The sequence below is a fragment of the Hemiscyllium ocellatum genome, chromosome 2, assembly GCF_020745735.1.
Source record: "Hemiscyllium ocellatum isolate sHemOce1 chromosome 2, sHemOce1.pat.X.cur, whole genome shotgun sequence".
Taxonomy (NCBI): Eukaryota; Metazoa; Chordata; class Chondrichthyes; order Orectolobiformes; family Hemiscylliidae; genus Hemiscyllium; species Hemiscyllium ocellatum.
In genome coordinates, this window is record NC_083402.1 from 58,625,504 (window position 1) to 58,645,301 (window position 19,798).

Genomic DNA, 19,798 nt, shown 5'->3' on the forward strand with positions numbered 1-19,798 from the left:
TAGGTGAGCTCAACAACCAAAAGGACAAGGACAACAGATACATGGGAATACCACTACGTATTCATTTCTGTTCAAATCTGACAGCATCATCAGTTATCTCACTGTTCCTTCACTGTTGTTGGGTCAAAATCTTGAAACTGCCTTCCTGACAGCAACGAGTGGTCCTACATCATATGAACCGCAGCAGTTCAAATCGAGAGCTTACTACCACATTCACTAGTGGAATCAGCTGGCCTAGCCAGTGACACACACACACACACACTATACATCCCGTCTAGAATAAAATGTAGGCCTGACTTTTGCCTTCCTCTCCAACTGGGAGAATGAGCCAGTTCTGATGGAAAGTAACTTCAGCTGAATGATGATTCTGACCAGATTCTGCTTGGCCTGTTGAATGGAATCTTTTAACATTTCAGATTTTGCAGTATCTGCATAATGATTAACGAAAACATATTGGTGTTTATAATGTGGTATTGTACTCCTACAGTGCAAGGAGATGATTCTCTGCTCTAACTCCAATCCTCTCGTGCACACATGTGCATTGTAGCATATTGTCAGCGTGCAGAAACGTTGTCTGCTGCAGTTTGGGAGTTGTAGTCCACTTGGCAGCCGCTGGAGGCGACACCTCATTCCGTGAGTTATAGAACTACAAATCCCAGAGGTCAACGCTGCTGCGCAAGCTCATTGAGAGATCACAACATGGCTGCGCCCGTCGTGTTATCGAGATGGAGCTGAGTCTTTGATGTGAGAGGCGGTTTGTTTATTTTTAACTTTAAAAATCTGCTGGACTCCCGAAGTGTAAAAGTGGACAAGAAGCACGCCATCACCACTGCAAAGATTGCTGCGAACTTCATCTATTTTCATGGGGATCCTGGATCTGAGTTGTGAACGTTACTGACCGCCAAGTGAGTACCATTTCATCCAGTTTGACCTTTCAGTAGGTTTATGGCGTGATCCCAAATTGATTCAAATTGGACAAAACTCTCTTTGGACTGTGGCATTGTCTGAGATTATTCGCTGCTGTCCGAGGCTGAGCAAGGGAATCTCTTTTCCATCTGATGCCGGAATCCTGGTAACGACAGAGGCCCCCGAGCTGCCGGGAATTGTTTTGGTAAATGATCTAAATTCCGAGTAGCCCGTCCCAGTGAATGTAGCTCCGCTCTCATAGAAAGTAGGAGCAATTGTAGGCCATTTAGCCCTCCGAGACTGCTGCGCTATTTAATATAGGCATGGCAGACCATCCAACTCGATACCGGTACATGTTTTTGCCCCCTTCAAAGTTTTGCATCCACATTATACTTTGTTTGCTATTCATTTGTCCATTTACTCAATTTATCCAAATCGCAAGGTAGCATATCTGCACCATTCTCAAAGTTTACCCTCTCTCTCAGCTTTATGCTGTCTGCAAACTTGAAGAAATTGGCTTTGAGGAAAGGTCACTCGACCTAAAATGTTGACTCTTATTTCTCTCCAAAGATGCTGGCAGACCTGCTGAGTTTTTCCAGCAACTTCTGTTTTTTGTTGGAGATATATTTAGTTTCCTCATGCAACTTATTAATGGATATTGGTAATAATTGGTGTTCAATTTGTGTAGTACCCCACAAGTCACTAGCTGCTACTTGGAAAATGACTTGTTTATTCTTACTCTTTGCATCCTGTCTACCAACCAGTTCTTTATCCATATCAGTACGCTGCCCCCAATCCCATGCATTTTAATGTTACATTCCAGTCTCTTATGTGAGACCACCTTGAAAGCCTACTCAAAGTCCAACAAACCACATCCACCGACTTCCCTTATCAAGCCTACCAGTTGTATCCTCGAAAAACTCAGAAGCTTTGTCAAGCATGATTTTCCTTTTGTAAATGTATGCTGACTCTGACCAATCTTGTCACTATTTTCCAAGTGCTTTGCTACTAAATATTTTATTGTGGACTCTAGCATTAACTCCTACTGCCAAGATCAGGCAAACCAGTCTGCAATTTCCTTTTTCCTCTCTGCCTCCTTTTTTTCTAAATTTTGGGGTTACTTCTTCAGCTACCCTTCAATCTATAGGAACTTTTCCCAACTCCATAGAATCTTGAAAGATGACCACCAGTGCACCCATGATTTCTAGGGTGACTTCTTTATGTAGTCTGGGATGTTGATCTTCAAGTACTGTGGGTGTTATCAGCCTAACAACTTCCCCAACACCATTTCTCTCCTGATACTGATTTCCTTCAGTTCCTCCCTTTCAAGACCCTGTGCTCTCCAACATTTCTGGGATTTTATTTGTGGCATTTTTTATGAAGACAGTATTTAATTGGTCTGCCATCTTCTTGTTCCTCATTGCACTTGCCCTACTTTGATTGTAAGGGACCTACATTTGTCTTCACTAATCTTTTTCTCTTCATATATCCTTGGAAGGTTTTGCCATTAATTTGTATGTTCTCTGCATATGTACTCCTGAACTTTATTTTTCCCTTCTTGATCAACCCCATTGTCCTCCTTTAAAATATCAGTTTCTCCCAATCTTCAGGTCTGCTTTTTTTTTGACTAATTTGTATGTCCCTGCTTTGCAGCTAATGCTATGTCTAATCTCCCTTGTTTTGTTTTTACACTTAATACTATCCCTAATTTCCCTTCTTAGCTATTTTTTAGGTCACTTTCTCATTTTATTTCAGTGCTAGCCAGGAAGCAACTATTGTTGCAGTTCCTCTATGGATGACTTAAATGATTGCCATTACTTATCTACCATCAATTCTTTAATTAACTTTTATAGTAATGTTAATGGTACAATTTCTCATCGCCAGCTCACGTCTCATGCCATTGTAATTTCCTTTTAGATTCAAGATCTTAGTTGTAGAATTAATTATGTCACTCTCCATCTTAATAAAGAATTCTATTGTATTGTATTTGCTTTTCCTAAAGGCACTTCGCAGAGCTAGATTGTCGATTACTCTTTTCTTGTTACACAATATCCAGTCTGGGATGGCCTGGTCTTTAATTGGTTCCTCAACGTATTGATCCAGAAATCCATTTTATACACACTCTAGTAACTCCTCCTTTGTCAGATAATTACTGATTTGATTTGCCCAATCTATATGCAGATTAAAGTCGCTCATAGCTACAGCTGTATCTTTATTGCTTGAGCATCTAATTTCATGTTTAATGTCTTCCCCAATATTAACACCACAGTTTGAAAGTATATTCAATCCCCACTATCTGTTTGTGTTTTATCTCTTCTGGGTTTGTGCTGTGTCTCTGAAAGGAAGAGGGCAATGACTAGGACTGAGCAGCTCAAGATTGGCTTTTCTGTTGGCATGAAGTCAGTGAGCGGCTAATATCACTGCTGATCTGGTAGCATAGCACTTGATTAAACCTCAAATGTGGTCTAAAGGTAAGAAGATAGTGCGCACAAAAAGATCAAAGTCACAACCAGAATTAGAAAATTCAATTAGTTTGCATAACAAAAGCAATGACTGCATATGCTGAAATCTGAAATAAAAAAAAGCAAGTGCTGGAATTACTCAGAGGCTTGGAAGCACTTGTGGAGAGAGACAAATAGTTATTTCAAAAATTGTTATTTAAGCATCTTGGTAAGACTTCAAAAATAATGCAGAGTTTGATTGGAGGAATAGTTGGCATGAATGAAATAGAATTTGTGTGGAGCTACTTCTCCAATCACAGATTCTGCCTCTCCAGTGTTTGCTGCTCCTGTTTCTTCAGTTACAATGTCTTTGACTGAAAGCAGCATTGGAACATCACTTTATCTTGCTTCACGTATTGTCTACTCAGATAGGATTTTTCACAATCTCCATAATCAAATACTCTCTGTTTGGCTGACCAATAAGGCTATGTTATCCGATTTGATGTCCTGGTCTGTTTTTAACTGGAATTCAGTCTTTCAGACAAACTGTGACAGTTTAGTCAATTACTGTTGAGTTACAGCACTTAATTATACATGCACTCTTTCAGACACTGAAATACTGATACCAGTGACTTTTCTGATCAGTAGGGCATCATCTGACTGATTCCCTTTTCACTAGAGCAGATTTCTTGTATCTTTTTGTTCATTTTAGAGTCATAGAGATGTACAGCATGGAAACAGACCCTTCGGTCCAACTAATCCATGCCAACCAGGTATCCTAACCTAATGTAGACCCATTTGCCAGCATTTGGCCCATATCCCTCAAAACTCTTCCTACTTATATGTCCATCCAGATGCCTTTTAAATGTTGTAATTGTACAGGCTTCCACCACTTCCTCTGGCAGCTCATTTCATACACTCAGTACAGTCTGAGTGTAAAAGTTGCCTCTTAGATCCCTCTCCCACCCTAAACCTATGCCCTCTAGTTCTGACTCCCCCACCCCACCCCCACCCAAGGAAAAAAAACTTGTCTATTTACTTATACGTACCCCTCATGATTTTATAAACCTCTATCAGGTCATCTGGCACTCCAGGGAAACCATCCCCAACATATTAAGCCTCTCCCTATAGCTCCAATCCTCCAAACCTGGCAACATCCTTGTAAACCTTACTTGAACCCTTTCACATTTCACAACATCCTTCTGATAGGAGGGAAACCAGAAATGTACACAGTATTCCAAAACTGGCCAAACCAATGTCCTGTACAACTGCAACATGACTTCCCAATAAAAGTTAGGTTATTACCTACAGAGGAGAGCTTGTAGATGGTACTCACATGAATGGTGTCTTACTTCTATTATCACAGGCTTGGGAGATGCTGTTGAAGGACCTTTGATGATTTACTGCAGTGTTTTGTGTGTATGGTATAGGCTGTTGCAGTGTGCTGCTGATGTCTAAGGGATACTGATCAAGTGGACTGCTGTGGCCTTCATGGTATGAAACTATGTGAGCGTTGTTGGAGATGCACTCAGCAAGACATCTGAGGTGTCATAGAGTCATACATTACAGAAGAGGCCCTTTGGTCCATTGTGTCTGTGCTAACCCATCTATGCTAATCCCGCTTTCCAGCAATTGGTCTTGAATGTTTAACGTTTCCAGTCCTCACCTCTGTACTTTTTAAAAGTTGTGAGCTTCCCAACTCTACTACCCTCCTAGGTAGTGCAATCCAGGTTCCCACTACTCACTGGTTAATAAGAACTTTCCTCCGATCCTCTCTAAACCTCCTGATCTTCACCTTAAAATTATGTCCCCTCTTGTTATTGATCTTTCAAATGAGGAGAACAGCTACTTTCTCTTCATCCTGTCCATGCCCATTGCAATCTTATACAGTTCAATCAGTTCCCCCCTCAGACTCAATGTTTTGGGTCCAGTGACCCTTCATCAAAACACTGAGATATTGATTCTGCTTTCTTTCCACAGATGCTGCCAGACTTGCTGAGCTCCTTCAGCAATTTCTGTTTTTTTTTAGATTTCTGGCACACTCAGTTCCTGGTTTTATTTTAGTGCACCCTGAGACTTTCCTGCTCCAAAGAAAACAGCGCAACCCACTCCACCTTCTCTTTGTAGCTAAAATGCTCCATCCCAGACAGCATGTGGTGAATCTCCTCTGTGACCGCACCAGTGCATCCTTCCAACAATATGGTGATCAAAACTGCACACATTATTCCATCTGTGGCCTCGCCAATCTTTTGTACTGATCCAACAAAACTTACAATCTCTGGCGTAGTTGATTAAAACATATGTCCCGTGTGCCTTGTTAACCAGTCCTTCTGCCTTTGGGGATCCCGTTCCTCTGAGCTTCCTGCCATTCATTGACTACTCCCTTGTCTTGTTACTTCTTCCAAAGTGCATCACCTCACACTTCTCAGGGTTTTCATCTTCCAGCTTTATCAAATTACATCTGCCTTTGAACTGCCCATCTGACCAATCTGTCTATATCCTCATTCTTCCTCACTATTAATCACTTAACCAATCTTTGTGCCATCGAAAGTTATAGAGATGTACAGCATGGAAACAGACCCTTCGGTCCAAACTGTCCATGCCGACCAGATATCCCAACCCAATCTAGTCCCACCTGCCAGCAACCGGCCCATATCGTTCCAAACTCTTCCTATTCATATACCCATCCAAATGCCTCTTTAATGTTGCAATTGTACCAGCCTCCACCACTTCCTCTGGCAGCGCATTCCATACACATACCACCCTCTGCGTGAAAAGGTTGCCCATTAGGTCTCTTTTATATCTTTCCCCCCTCACCCTAAACCTATGCCCTCTAGTTCTGGATTCCCCGACCCCAGGGAAAAGACTGTGTCTATTTACTGTGTCCATGCACCTCACAATTTTGTAAACCTCTATAACATCACTCTTCAGCCTCCGACGCTCCAGGGAAAGCAGCCCCAGCCTGTTCAGCCTCTCCCTATAGCTTAAATCCTCCAACTCTTGCAACATCCTTGTAAATCTTTTCTGAACCTTTTCAAGTTTCACAACATCTTTCTGATAGGAAGGAGACCAGAATTGCACACAATATTCCAACAGTGGCCTAACCAATGTCCTGTACAGCCGCAACATGACCTCCCAACTCCTGTACTCGATACTCTGACCAATAAAAGAAAGCTTACCAAGCGTCTTCTTCACTATCCTATCTACCCAAGACTCTGCTTTCAAGGCGTTATGAATCTGTGCTGCAAGGTCTCTTTGTTCAGCAACACTCCCTAGGACTTTTCCATTAAGTGTGTAAGTCCTGCTAAGATTTGCTTTCCCAAAATGCAGCACCTCGCATTTATCTGAATTAAACTTCATCTGCCACTTTTCAGCCCATTGGCCCGTCTGGTCAAGATCCTATTATAATCTGAGGTAACCTTCTTCACTAAGTGTAAAAAGTGAGGTCTGCAGATGCTGGAGATCAGAGCTGAAAATGTGTTGCTGGTTAAAGCACAGCAGGTCAGGCAGCATCCAAGGAACAGGAAATTCGACGTTTCGGGCCGGAGCCCTTCATTCCTGATGAAGGGCTCCGGCCCGAAACGTCGAATTTCCTGTTCCTTGGATGCTGCCTGACCTGCTGTGCTTTAACCAGCAACACATTTTCAGCTCTAACCTTCTTCACTGTCCACCACAACCTCCAATTTTGGTGTCATCTGCAAACTTACTAACTGTACCTGTTATGCTTGCATCCAAATCATTTATATAAATGACAAAAAGTAGAGGGCCTAGCACCGATCCTTGTAGCACTCCACTGGTCACAGGCCTCCAGTCTGAAAAACAACCCTCTACCACCACCCTCTGTCTTCTACCTTTGAGCTGGTTCTGTATCGAAATAACTAGTTCTCCCTGTATTCCATGCGATCTAACCTTGCTAATCAGTCTCCTAAGGGGAACCTTGTGGAATGCCTTACTGAAGTCCTTATAGATCACATCAACCGTTCTGCCCTCATCAATCCTCTTTGTTACTTCTTCAAAAAACTCAATCACATTTGTGAGACATGATTTCCCACACACAAAGCCATGTTGACTAGTCCTAATCTGTCCTTGCCTTTCCAAATACGCGTACATCCTGTCCCTCAAGATTCCCTCCAACAACTTGTTCACCAACTACGTCACGCTCATTGGTCTGTAGTTCCCTGGCTTGTCCTTACCACCCTTCTTAAACAGTGCCACCACATTAGCCAACTTCCAGTCTTCCGGCATCTCACCTATGACCATCGATGATACAAATATCTCAGCAAGAGGCCCAGCAATCACTTCTCTAGCTTCCCACCGAGGTCTTGTGTACACCTGATCAGGTCCTGGGGATTTATCCACCTTTATGCATTTCAAGACCTCCAGCACTTACTCCTCTGTAATTTGGACATTTTGCAATGTGTCACCATCTATTTCCCTACTGTCTATATCTTCCATATCCTTTTCCACAGTAAATACTGATGCAAAATACTCGGTTAGTATCTCCCCCATTTTCTGTGAATCCCCACAAAGGCCGCCGTGCTGATCTTTGAGGGGCCCTATTCTCTCCCTAGTTACCCTTTTGTCCTTAATCTGCAAACTTACTTATCATTCCCCACATTCTCACCTACATCAGTAACAAAGCCAGCACTAATCCCCATGGTATGCCACTGGACATTGGCATCCAGTCATACAAATAGCCTTCTACAATCGCCTGATGTCTTCTATCATTAAGCCAATCCTCCAAATCCTCCCTAACACTCCTGACTGGTCTTGTATATCATAGACAATCTTTGGGAAGTCACGAGTTGGGTTACTTATTGTGGAATTTCTAGTTTATGACCTGTTCTTGTTTATATGGCTGATTCAGTTAGGATTCTCATTACTCATAAACCTCTGGGATGTTGATAGCAGAGATTTGGCAATGGTTTGCCATTGAATATCAAAGGCAGTTGTTATGTTCTGTCTTAGTGGTGGTTGTTGCCTTGGCACAAATGTTACTGTCACTTGTTACCCAATAGGAAACTGTTCAGCAGGTCCTGATGCATGCAGGCACTGATTATTTCAGTATCAGAGGAGTTTTAAAGGGTTCTGAATGTTGAGCAATTTTCAAGCATTCCCATCTCTGACCATTTATGAAGGGAAGATCAGTGGTGAAACAGGTGAAGATGGTTGGGGCATGACACATTGCTGAGGAACATGCAGAAATTTCACAACATCAGCTTCACAGAATATGAAGAGGCTGGATGTTTGGTTTAATTAGAAAGTGACTCTATGACTGTAACTATTCAGGTTGATGGTCAATAACCTTGAATCATGTCATACATTAATGTTGCATGTAAACCTAATGGTTGGCTTTTAGAACAAAATCTGGTTTGAAGCTGAACTGAATAACACCAGAAACGTCCACCTATGCTTCAGCCAAGACCTCCAGCTAGCCATCTATCTGAGGTTTTGAGATCAGATTTAGGAAGTGCTCCATCTGTGTGTTCAAATATTAAAGGGAAGTGGAGTTGTAATGGTAATGTAAATTTTCTAAAACAAAAAAACTTTCTGTGGTAGTGACCATATCAGCTTTCATAAATTGTCGTGAAAATTCATCAAGTTCACTAATGTCCTTCTGCGAACACCCTTCCTCACTTGGTCTGGCCTACATGTGAATCCATAGCTCAACAAATTGCTTAAATATACTCTGAAGGGACTTAACAAGCCACTCAGTTCTAGGTGATTGATGATGGGCAACATTGGCGACACTCCTACCACATGAAAGTGTAAAGAAAGTTAGTTGATATGCATATGTCATGGACCCTACCAGTGTCCATGATGACTATGTGCAGGAATTGTTCCCAGCTGCAGAAATTTGAGCTCAAGTAGCAGCTGGAGACACTGGTGCATCCATAATGCTAAGAGTTATATGGATAATGTGCTGAGAGAGATGGTCACATTGCAGCTCAAGGGACTGGAGGAAGGAATGGGATGAGACTACCAGACAGTCAGAGAATCAGTTATGTATTCCAGGAGTCCCCTGAGGTCCTGCTCACAAATTGGTTTTCTATTTTAGAAGCTGATGAGGATTCCTCAAGAAAGTGCAGCCAGAACCAAGCTTTTGGTACTGCAAGCGGCCTGTACCATACAGGAGGGAAGAAAGGAGGAATAACAGTGATATGGGTTTTGTTAGGTGAACAAGCAGACATTTCTGTGCCATCAGCATTAATTCAGGATGGAATGTTGACTCTTTGATGCCAGGTTAAAGGCAGTCACAGAGTGGTTATTGGATATCTTTTGGGGAGAGGGTGGGCTGCCAGAGGTTTGGTCCATGTCAGTATCCATGATTTGGAAAGGAAGGACGATGTGGTCCTACAGTCAGAATTTAGGGAGCTGGGTAGAAAGTTAGCAAGCAGGACCACAAATGTAGTAATCACCAGATTGCTCCCAGTCCCATGTACAAGTGAGAACAGAATGGGAGGAAAAGGCAGATGTCTGCATGGTTGGAGGGAGGGCTTTGTATTCCTGGGACACTGAGAATGAGTGTGAGGCAACCTGTATAATCCAGAGAAGTTTCACCTGAACAAAACTGGTGCTGAGTTCATTGTGGATTGTTTTGGCAAGTTTAAACTAATTCAGCAGGGCTGAAACTAACATTGATAATAATAAGTTAATAGATGAAGTCCGAATAGGGGAGAAAGAAAGCAAGATCAAAACAGTTAACATTCATGCATGTACATACATGGAGTAAAGTAAATAAGGTTGGGGAGATACAGCTGCAGATTCCAATGTGGAATTATGATCTTGTGACGGAGTTCTGGCTCAAGGAAGGGCAAGCGTGGGTATTAAGTATTTCTGGGCATAAGATGTTCTAGAAATATAGAAATGGAAGGAAAAAAAGATGGATATCTTTATTTGTTAAGGAGAATATTGCAGTGCTGGAGAAGACAGATGTCTCAGAGTTCAAGACAGAGTCAGTTTGGCTAGGAGCTAGAGAATAAAAAGTGCGCAATTACATTACTCTGTAGTTTACACACCATCAACTAGTGGAAAGGATGTAAAGAAATAAATCTTCAGGGAAATTAGAAAAAGGTCAACATTCTAGAGTAGTTAAAATGGGAGACTTAATTATCCACACTGGCAAGTGTAAGGGACAGTGAGGGGCAAGTGTTCATGGATTGTTTGCAAGAATTTCCCCTCAACAGATCCAACTCAGCTAATTATTGCTGCAGTAGTCTGCTCTCGTCAGCAAAGTGATGAATGGTGTACTTACTAAATAATAAGTTTGGGTTCCACCAGGATCACTCAGCTCATTATAGTTTTAGTTGAAACGTCTTCCCTATGTCCTTTTGAGTGGTACAAAGGTGTTTACTGTATGGGCTGCTCCTGCACACTCTCCACTTCCCCAACTTTGCCTGTCGTTCAGACACGCCTCGGCATGATATTTTGCCGTCTGGTGAGGGAGATCCTTACTGGAGAGCCCCTGTTCCATCGGGGTTCTTGGGTGGAGAGTGCTGCACATGGCAGTCCCGTGCAATGGTAGATTAAGGTCGCTAGAGACCAGGCCACATGTAGTTTTTTGGTGGCCTGGGACAAACTATTTTTCATATGTGCATTGTTTCTGTTTGCAGCCCATTTTTAGTATTTTGAAGGTATTGCTCCTTATGTTTTGGTTGCACTCCAGCCCCATGCTCCTGATCTATGGGCACCCAGTGTGTGGATGAGAAGGAGGCCTTTGCATGGGTCGGTTCCTGGGCCTGGCCACGGTGACCATTGACAGGACCAGGCAGCAGATCAAGATGGAAGTTGTCATTTCTGACTGTCTGTCCTCCTTTCGCAGTTTACATTCATTCTCAGAGGAAGCACCTGGCGCTTACTGGCCTGAGACTTTTTGAGACAGGTGGGCACAGCAGGGGCAGGGTGTATCATCAGCCCCAGCAATGTGATTTTAATTTAGTAAGTTTCTGTTTCATTACATAAGGTTCAGTTCAACTGTTAAATTGTGTTTTATTGTGGTACAGTGCCCCAGCAGGGGCTGTTTCATTATTATTTTTTGATTTTCTGTTTCAAAAGAAGCGGATGAAGCTTTGCTCTGTAACTCTGTCCTGGGAGTGTTTGATGGCAGCAGTCTCAAGGGAGTTTACTTTTAGTTTGTTTCCAGTTTAAAAAAGAATAGGGTAGTTTACTCTATTTCTGACCCTGTGTTGTCCCTGTCGTGGGAGTGTTTGATGGTTGACAGTATATAAAGAGTATTTGTTTCAATTTAAAGATGTAGAGGTATCTTTAGTTTTGCTTCAAAAGAGTAGAGTGAGCTTTACTGTTAGGTTAAAATAATAGAGGATCTTTACTGACTATGTAACCCCATGTTCTCTGAGCATTTGATGGGAACAGTGTGAAGGAAGCTTTGCTTTTTGTTCAAACGAGTAGAGGTAATCTAATCCGTATTCATTATTGTGCAGGTTAAGAATGCAAGTTTACTTACCATTCAGAATAAGGGACAAGTATAAGGGAGAAAAGTAAAGTTGAATCGGCTCACAGCCAGTCTGTGTGCCCTGTGGTTTTGTGATGGATCCTGGGAGAAATTGGAATTTACATTCAAGAAAAATCTTGAGGCAGCTTTACTCCATCTAACCCTGTGCTGTACCTGATCTGGGAGTGTTTGATGTGAAACAGTTTCAATTTACTTTCAGTATACTTTGAGATTAAAAGAGGAGACAGACGAGCTGAACTGAAAAAGGAAGTGAAACTGACTGCTCACGAAATCAAGGCAGCATTTGAATGGTATTAGCTGGGAATAAAGCAGTCAGTAACTCCCCTCTTGTATCCCCAGTAGATGGTGGGGAAGCACAAGGCACAAGCCAGGACTGTGATTCACTTGCTTGGGTGAGCACAGCTGCAACAATACTCAAGAAGCTCAAGATCATCCAGAATGAAGCAGGCCATTTGATTTTCACCACATCCGTCATCTTTAACAATGATCCCTTTCACCACCGATACATTGCTGCAGCTGTGTACGCCATCTATCAGATGCACTGCAGTAACCCACAAAATTCCTTTGATAAAACTTCCAAACACACAACCTCTACCTTCGAAAAGGACAAGGGCAGCAGATAAATGTGATACCACCACCTGCAAGTTCCCCTCCTTGTCTCGCACCATCCTGACTTGGAAATGTATTGGTGTTGCTTCACTGTTTCTGGGTCAAAATCCTGGAAGTGCATTGATAATAGAGTGGACCTGGTTGAAGTAGACTGCATTGGTTCAAGAATGCAACTCTCTACCGCCTTCTTGAGGGCCATTAGAATGTCGGCTTAGTCAGCAATGACCACATCCTATGAAAGATTTATTTTAAATTCTGACGGAAGAATTTCTGGCTGGAAGCTGTGGCCGATATACTGGAACAGTTTTCAGTCATGAGAACAGTTGACCTTATTTGCCCTTGATGTGAGAGGAGAAAATGCTGGAATTATGCAACAAGTTTTCCTTCCACATCTTAAAGGTTATATATGTTTGGTCTAAACCAACAGTGATATAGTGAGCTGGTGTAGAAAATTAAAATATTCAGTGATTCAGGATGTTTGCTCTTTAGATGTTGATGTTAAGATCTGTTATGGAACAGAAGATGCTTTACTTGTTTGTACATACCATGTCAGATATAGTGCAATGCTATCATTGTTCTCTAAGGTGAAAATATTGTACTGCTTAACGTCTGGTCTTCCCTTCTTTTCATGAGCACAAATAAACATTTTTGAAGGTCGACATAAAAGTTGAAGACTGCTGCATGTGGAGATCAGCTGAATTGATGAAGTCTCCCACTGATTTTTAGATTTACAATATTAAACTGGCTCAATGTGGGTGAGAAATTAGAAATTCTAAGTCATCATTGTGAAAATGTGATGTATTTTCATGAATATTGATTGACTTGACCTCACTAGCAATTTGAAACTCATTAAATGTGCAGGTTGGAAGGCAGCTGTAATGCATTCAGCAGCAAGTGCACAAAGCTGCTTCATTTCCTCACTGGAGAGTATTTTCTTTACATTATATACAGTGCATATTAAAACTGAACTGACCTCCTCCAGATTTGTGCTCGTGGGAGGTACTGATGGATTGAAAACCATACAATAACCACTACTTTTGCCACGTGTGTGTCCGTGATGTACGTCTCTATGACTGTAATTTTGCTGCTAGATTAAGATAATTAAAACATTGATTAATCTTCAACAGGGAGTACCAGTCTTTGTCTTGTTGCCTTGAGGGATACTGAACTTATTTTTAAAGGTTTTTTTTAAAGCTGTTGATTATCATGATGCTCCTGTCAGTTTTTTTTTTGTGAAGATATCTTTGTTAAACCATCAAAAAGGTACTTGGAATGTTATTTTCCCCACAAGACTTTAGTCATGAAAGAGGTATTAATTTGAGGAAGCATTTCTGTTCTTTTGCTAACTTACCATAGGTACTGCAATGCAAAAGGAAAGCTGGAAATCATTTGAGACTGATGATTTTTCCTGTCTGAAACTTATGGGTGAGTTTTAATGTAGACGATGGGGGTCTTGCCCACTGGGTTGAGACCCAGCAATGCCACTGTATTTCATCATTTCAGGAGACCTTGCCATATTAAGGGTCAAAAGATCATTCAGAGTCATAGAGTCATAGAGATGTACAGCATGGAAACAGACCCTTCGGTCCAACCCGTCCATGCCGACCAGATATCCCAACCGAATCTAGTCCCACCTGCCAGCACCCGGCCCATATCCCTCCAAACCCTTCCTATTCATATACCCATCCAAATGCCTCTTCAGTGTTGCAATTGTACCAGCCTCGTCCACATCCTCTGGCAGCTCATTCCATATTAAGTACCACCCACTGCGTGAAAACATTGCCCCTTAGGTCTCTTTTATATCTTTCCCCTCTCACCCTAAACCTATGCCCTCTAGTTCTGGACTCCCCAACCCCAGGGAAAAGACTTTGTCTATTTATCCTATCTATGCCCCTCATAATTTTGTAAACCTCTCTAAGGTCACCCCTCAGCCTCTGACGCTCCAGGGAAACAGCCCCAACCTGTTCAGCTTCTCCCTGTAGCTCAGATTCTCCAAATCTGGCAACATCCTTGTAAATCTTTTCTGAATCCTTTCAAGTTTCACAACATCTTTCCGATAGGAAGGAGACCAGAATTGCAAGCAGTATTCCAACAGTGGCCTAACCAATGTCCTGTACATCCGCAACATGACCTCTCAACTCTTGTGCTCAATACTCTGACCAATAAAAGAAAGCATACCAAACGCCTTCTTCACTATCCTATCTACCTGCGACTCCACTTTCAAGGAGCTATGAACCTGCACTCCAAGGTCTCTTTGTTCAGCAACCCTCCCTAGGGACCTTACCATTGAGTGTGTAAGTCCTGCTAAGATTTGCTTTCCCAAAATGCAGCACCTCGCATTTACTGAATTAAACTCCATCTGCCACTTCTCAGCCCATCTGGTTCAGATCCTGTTGAAGGCAATCTGAGGTAACCCTCTTTGCTGTCCACTACACCTCCAATTTTGGTGTCATCTGCAAACTTACTAACTGTACCTCTTATGCTCACATCCAAATCTTTTATGTAAATGACAAAAAAATAGAGGGCCCAGCACCGATCCTTGTGGCACTTTAGTAGTCACAGGCCTCCAGTCTGAAAAACAACTCTCCACCACCACCCTCTGTCTTTCTACCTTTGAGCCAGTTCTGTATCCAAATGGCTAGTTCTCCCAGTATTCCATGAAACCCAACCTTGCTAATCAGTCTCCCATGGGGAACCTTGTCAAATGCCTTATTGAAGTCCATATAGATCACATCTACTGCTCTGTCCTCATCAATCCTCTTTGTTACTTCTTCAAAAAACTCAATCAAGTTCGTGAGACATGATTTCCCATGCACAAAGCCATGTTGACTATCCCGAATCAGTCCTTGCCTTTCCAAGTACATGTACGTCCTGTCCCTCAGGATTCCCTCCAACGACTTGCCCACCACCGAGGTCAGGCTCGCTGTCTATAGTTCCCTGGCTTGTCTTTACCGCCCTTCTTAAACAGTGGCACCACGTTTGCCAACCTCCAGTCTTCCGGCACCTCACCTATGACTATCGATGATTCAAATATCTCAGCAAGAGGCCCAGCAATCACTTCTCTAGCTTCCCACAGAGTTCTCGTGTACACCTGATCAGGTCCTGGAGATTTATCCACTTTTAACCATTTCAAGATATCCAGCACTTCCTCCTCTGTATTATGGACATTTTGCAAGATGTCATCATCTATTTCCCTACAGTCTGTATCTTCCATATCCTTTTCCACAGTAATTACTGATGCAAAATATTCATTTAATATCTCGCCCATTTTCTGTGGCTCCACACAAAGGCCGCCTTGCTGATCTTTGAGGGGCCCTATTCTCTCCCTAGTTACCTTTTTTGTCCTTCCAATTTAGGTGCAATCTGTCCTTCTTGTACAGGTCACTGCTACCCCAAAAGAGATTCCAGTGATCCAAAAATGTGAATCCTTCTCCCATGCACTAGCTCCTCAGCCATGCATTCATCTGCTCTATCCTCCTATTCCTGCCCTCACTAGCACAAAAGGTATTTTTGCAGGATCAAGGACAAGGGGTGGAAGTACCGCTATCATATATGGACTTGTGTTGTACTTCATTGCCTGGCAGTGTGTTGTTCAGTAATGCACCCAACGCAAGTCCTGTGATTGCTATGGGACTGGGCCACAGGTGAGTAATAGTGGGAGGGGGTTTGTGAGATATCAGTTACAGGGGAAGGTGATTAGTCATCCCTGTCTGTGCAGCTACCAGAAGGATTTCCTCTTCAGTGCCATTTTCTGCAACAGGGCATTGTGTGCCTTTCGGTAGGGGGCCCTTAGTCTCCACAGACCATCCCGGTAGGGTTGCTTTTCGGTTGTTTCACTTGGAGAATTTTCACCCGCCTCCCTGACTCCCTCAGCTGCTGGGTGAAAGCCAGAATAAGTGGATAGATCTTTAAGTGGATGTTGTTCCATTTAAGTGCCCCAATTGGAATGAGGTGGGGAAGCTTATGGAAGTCCTTTCTAACATTTACATAATGTAGACTTAGGCAGTAAGACTGGAGGATCCCAAGCTGTCACTGTTCTGCCCAATTAACTGCCCCCTTACCCCTTGTGCCCAGTGCATTGTGCGCAGAGCATTATTTTGAATGTGTTTCTGCAAACTGCAAATTTAAAAATGCTAGCAACTACGTACACCTTTTCTTTGGGTTTAAAGTAGGTGCAGAGCTGACCAGTTGAGCTGTGTGATTTATGACCCTCTGAGAAAAGAAAAGTTGCTTCATTTCTGTTTCAAATGGATTACAGCTGATTTTTGAACAGTAATCTTTTGTTATAAATTCTTCTATAAGAAGGAACATCTTTTCCATGTTCCTCCTGTCAAGACCCTTCAGGATCTTGTGTTTCAGTCAAGTTGTCTTTTTTTTTAAACTCCAACAGTCTAGCCTAGCTTGTCCAACCTTTCCTTGTAACACAACTGCCTATTTCAAGTATTAGTTTGGTAACTCTTCTCAGAATTCTGTCCAGTGCATTTTCATAAAAAAATCAATACTATTTCAGTACAGTATTTCAGTTGTGGTCTCTACATTGCCCTATATATCTGAAGCATAATTTGCAACTTCTGATTCAATTCCCTTCACAGTAAACAATAACTTTAATTTAGCATTGTTTAGGAAAAGAGATGTTTTGTTGGGACTTTTGATTTGCACTCATCTAAACTATTCTGAAGAAATACACAATGCAATGCAAAAAAAATTGTAAAAGGCAAAAGAATTTTTCACACGAGAGCACAGATTGGTTGACAAGTGGATTTTGCATAACGTAAAATGTTGTTTTTATTATATTGGTATCCCTTCTGTAGCCTCTTTATATCCTATTCACAGCTTGCTTTCTTACATATATTTTGTACAGCAAATTGTCAACCATACTGTCAATCCCTTCAATTATAAAAGCATTGAAACCCTAGCTCAGATCCATGTGGCACATCACTAGTAACTTCTTACAAAACAGAAAATGACGCACTCATGCCTACACTTTGTTTCCTGTTAGCTAGCCAAACTTCTGCCCATTCCAAAATATTTCCTCTTAAATTGTGAATTTCTATTTTCTGTGGTGACCTTTGATGTGGCACCTTATGAAAGGTCTTCCAGCAATTGGTGTCCAGTATAGCCATTGGTTCCCCTTTATGCACAGCATATGCTACTTCCTCAATGAGCTCTAATGAACTGGTTGAGCTAATTTCTCTTCACAAAACCATGTTAATTCTTCCTGATTGCCTTGAACTTTTTGAAATGCCTTGGTATAACATCTTTCATATCGATTTTAATGATTTTCCTGTGATGGTGTTCAGCGAGTCAGCTTGCCAGTGGTTCCCTGTATTCTGGTCAAAAGGATATTGAAAAATAATATAAATGAGACTGCAATTCTGAAGGATGTGCTGGCCCAGAGATTTCTGGGTATTGTGACAATATGCATTTCAAAATTTTAATATCTGTTCATGGATTGGAAAAATCAATAAAGATAAACTGTTGCACATGGCTGAAAGAATCAGCAATAACTACTTTTGTAATAAACTGTTTCTTGAGATGAAAGGAACAATGAGAAACTGTTCTAAAAGGAGTTACAGCAACATGTGAAATAACCATCCCTGGGAAGGAGTTCCAGAAACACAGGAAATGGCTTGTTTGGTGTTGAGAGAAGAGAAAACACTGCTTGATAGTCTGTTGGCTCGAGGCAAGTAGGCAATTAAGACCAGCCTGCAGAAGTAATATTTCATAATACAGTATTCCCCCCCCCCCCGCCCCACCACCACCACCCATACCCGTGGGGGATATGTTCCCCAACCTACCGTGGAAACTGCAGATAGGAGCGAACCCATTCATTTCAATGGGAAATTTACCTTCCTGGCAACCTCCTGGTCCCTGGTTCCAGAAGGTTGCCTGTAGTATGTAGTTACTGAAACCTTGGATGGGGGGGGGGTCGTCACCCTGTAAAAGGGTTAATTACAGAAAAAATAGGTTTTCAACAGACAGCTAACTCCGAATGTGACGAGGAACAAAGAAGTTGCTTTTGGTGAAAAGATCAACTGCAGACTTAACATCTCCTAAAGTATAATCAGTATTGGAGATGAAGGAATCTAAAAGTTATCAATAATGTCACATCACAAACTTGAAAGAGATGAAACTATAAGAATCCAAGACCAGGACAATTCAATTGCAGAACTTCAAAGAACAACACGCACACAAGGACCAAACCCTGGAAACTTTAAGTGACAGATCATTGCTGATTGAAGTCCTGATGAGATTTCACCATACATTGAGTAGTAGCTAAGTTGAGTCACAGGCTTATATTTGCTTACTTGAGGGGTTTGAGTAAAGTTTAAATTATTGTTTCAGTATTTGATTTCTGTGAGATTTCCTAAGTAAGTAAATTATAGGTAACTTGTGATTTGTCCACAACCGTATATATGTTCACCGATCAATGAAGGTAAGCAAAAGTGAAGACTACAGATGCTGGAAATCAGAGACTAGATCAGAGTGCTGCTGGAAAAGTATAGCAGGTTAGGCAGCATCCGAGGAGCAGGAAAATCAACGTTTCGGGCAAAAGCCCTTCATCAGGAATGATGGGCTCCTGTCACAATGCTGTGATTCTGTGACTCGATTTTGAATACAAGAGTTACATTCACATTTTCTAATCTAAAGGAATCTTTCTCAATTAGCTGAAGGTGCTTTCATAATGCTGTCGGGTGGAAAGTTTCAAGGTAGTGACCCAGCTGAAACCTTGTTGGAGGAGCTCTTTGCAAAACCTGTTGCTCTTGTTGGTTGGTAGAGAGAGGAAAGTTAGGGGGATGCAGTGAGAGCAGACTTTTTAATGAAGGCAGGACTGTTCCTTAACTGTGCATGTAGTGCACTTACTGCCGCCCTGCTCCTGGCCCTGGCTCTCCTTTTTAGCCTGTCCAACCCTCCTTTTAGGAATTATGTGGGCTGCTACTATTGAAGCAAGTGGGTTTGCTTTAATGACCAGTAGGCAAGTTGCTTGTGTGGGTATGATGGGTGTCAGCAGCTGGCAAACAAAACTTTCATGCACAATATGATACCAGTCATGACCTCTTGTTTCAAGTGCAGTGAAACCTCTCTGGCTCCGACTGTTGGTCCAAATAAAATTCTGTGTTTTGGGCTGCAAAATGTTGCTGCGTGGAGAAAGGAAAAAGGGGGCAAGCTTAAACTGCTGGAAAGCACTACGTTTCATCAAATAATGCAATTGCTTTGTTGCTAATTAAAGGATTGAATTGTTTTTACTGCTCGAAGTTTGCCCCTTTCTGGGCTTTGCAGGTGAACCATTAATTATCTTGGTGATTCTTGAAATTTATGTGTTGTGCATAAATAGTGCAAGGCATCCTTTTATTACTTTGCATGGCCT

General features: G+C 42.0%; 1 protein-coding gene across 2 annotated transcripts in view; it reads left to right on the top strand.

Moving 5' to 3' along the window:
* The first annotated feature begins 702 nt into the window (after window positions 1–702).
* Window positions 703–19,798, top strand: part of rgmb (repulsive guidance molecule BMP co-receptor b) — a 184,907-nt gene continuing 165,811 nt past the window's right edge. For both annotated transcript variants that reach the window (XM_060844358.1, XM_060844348.1), the window contains exon 1: window positions 703–905. The gene's annotated coding sequence lies outside the window, so the exon portion shown is untranslated. The remainder of the gene's footprint in view (window positions 906–19,798) is intronic.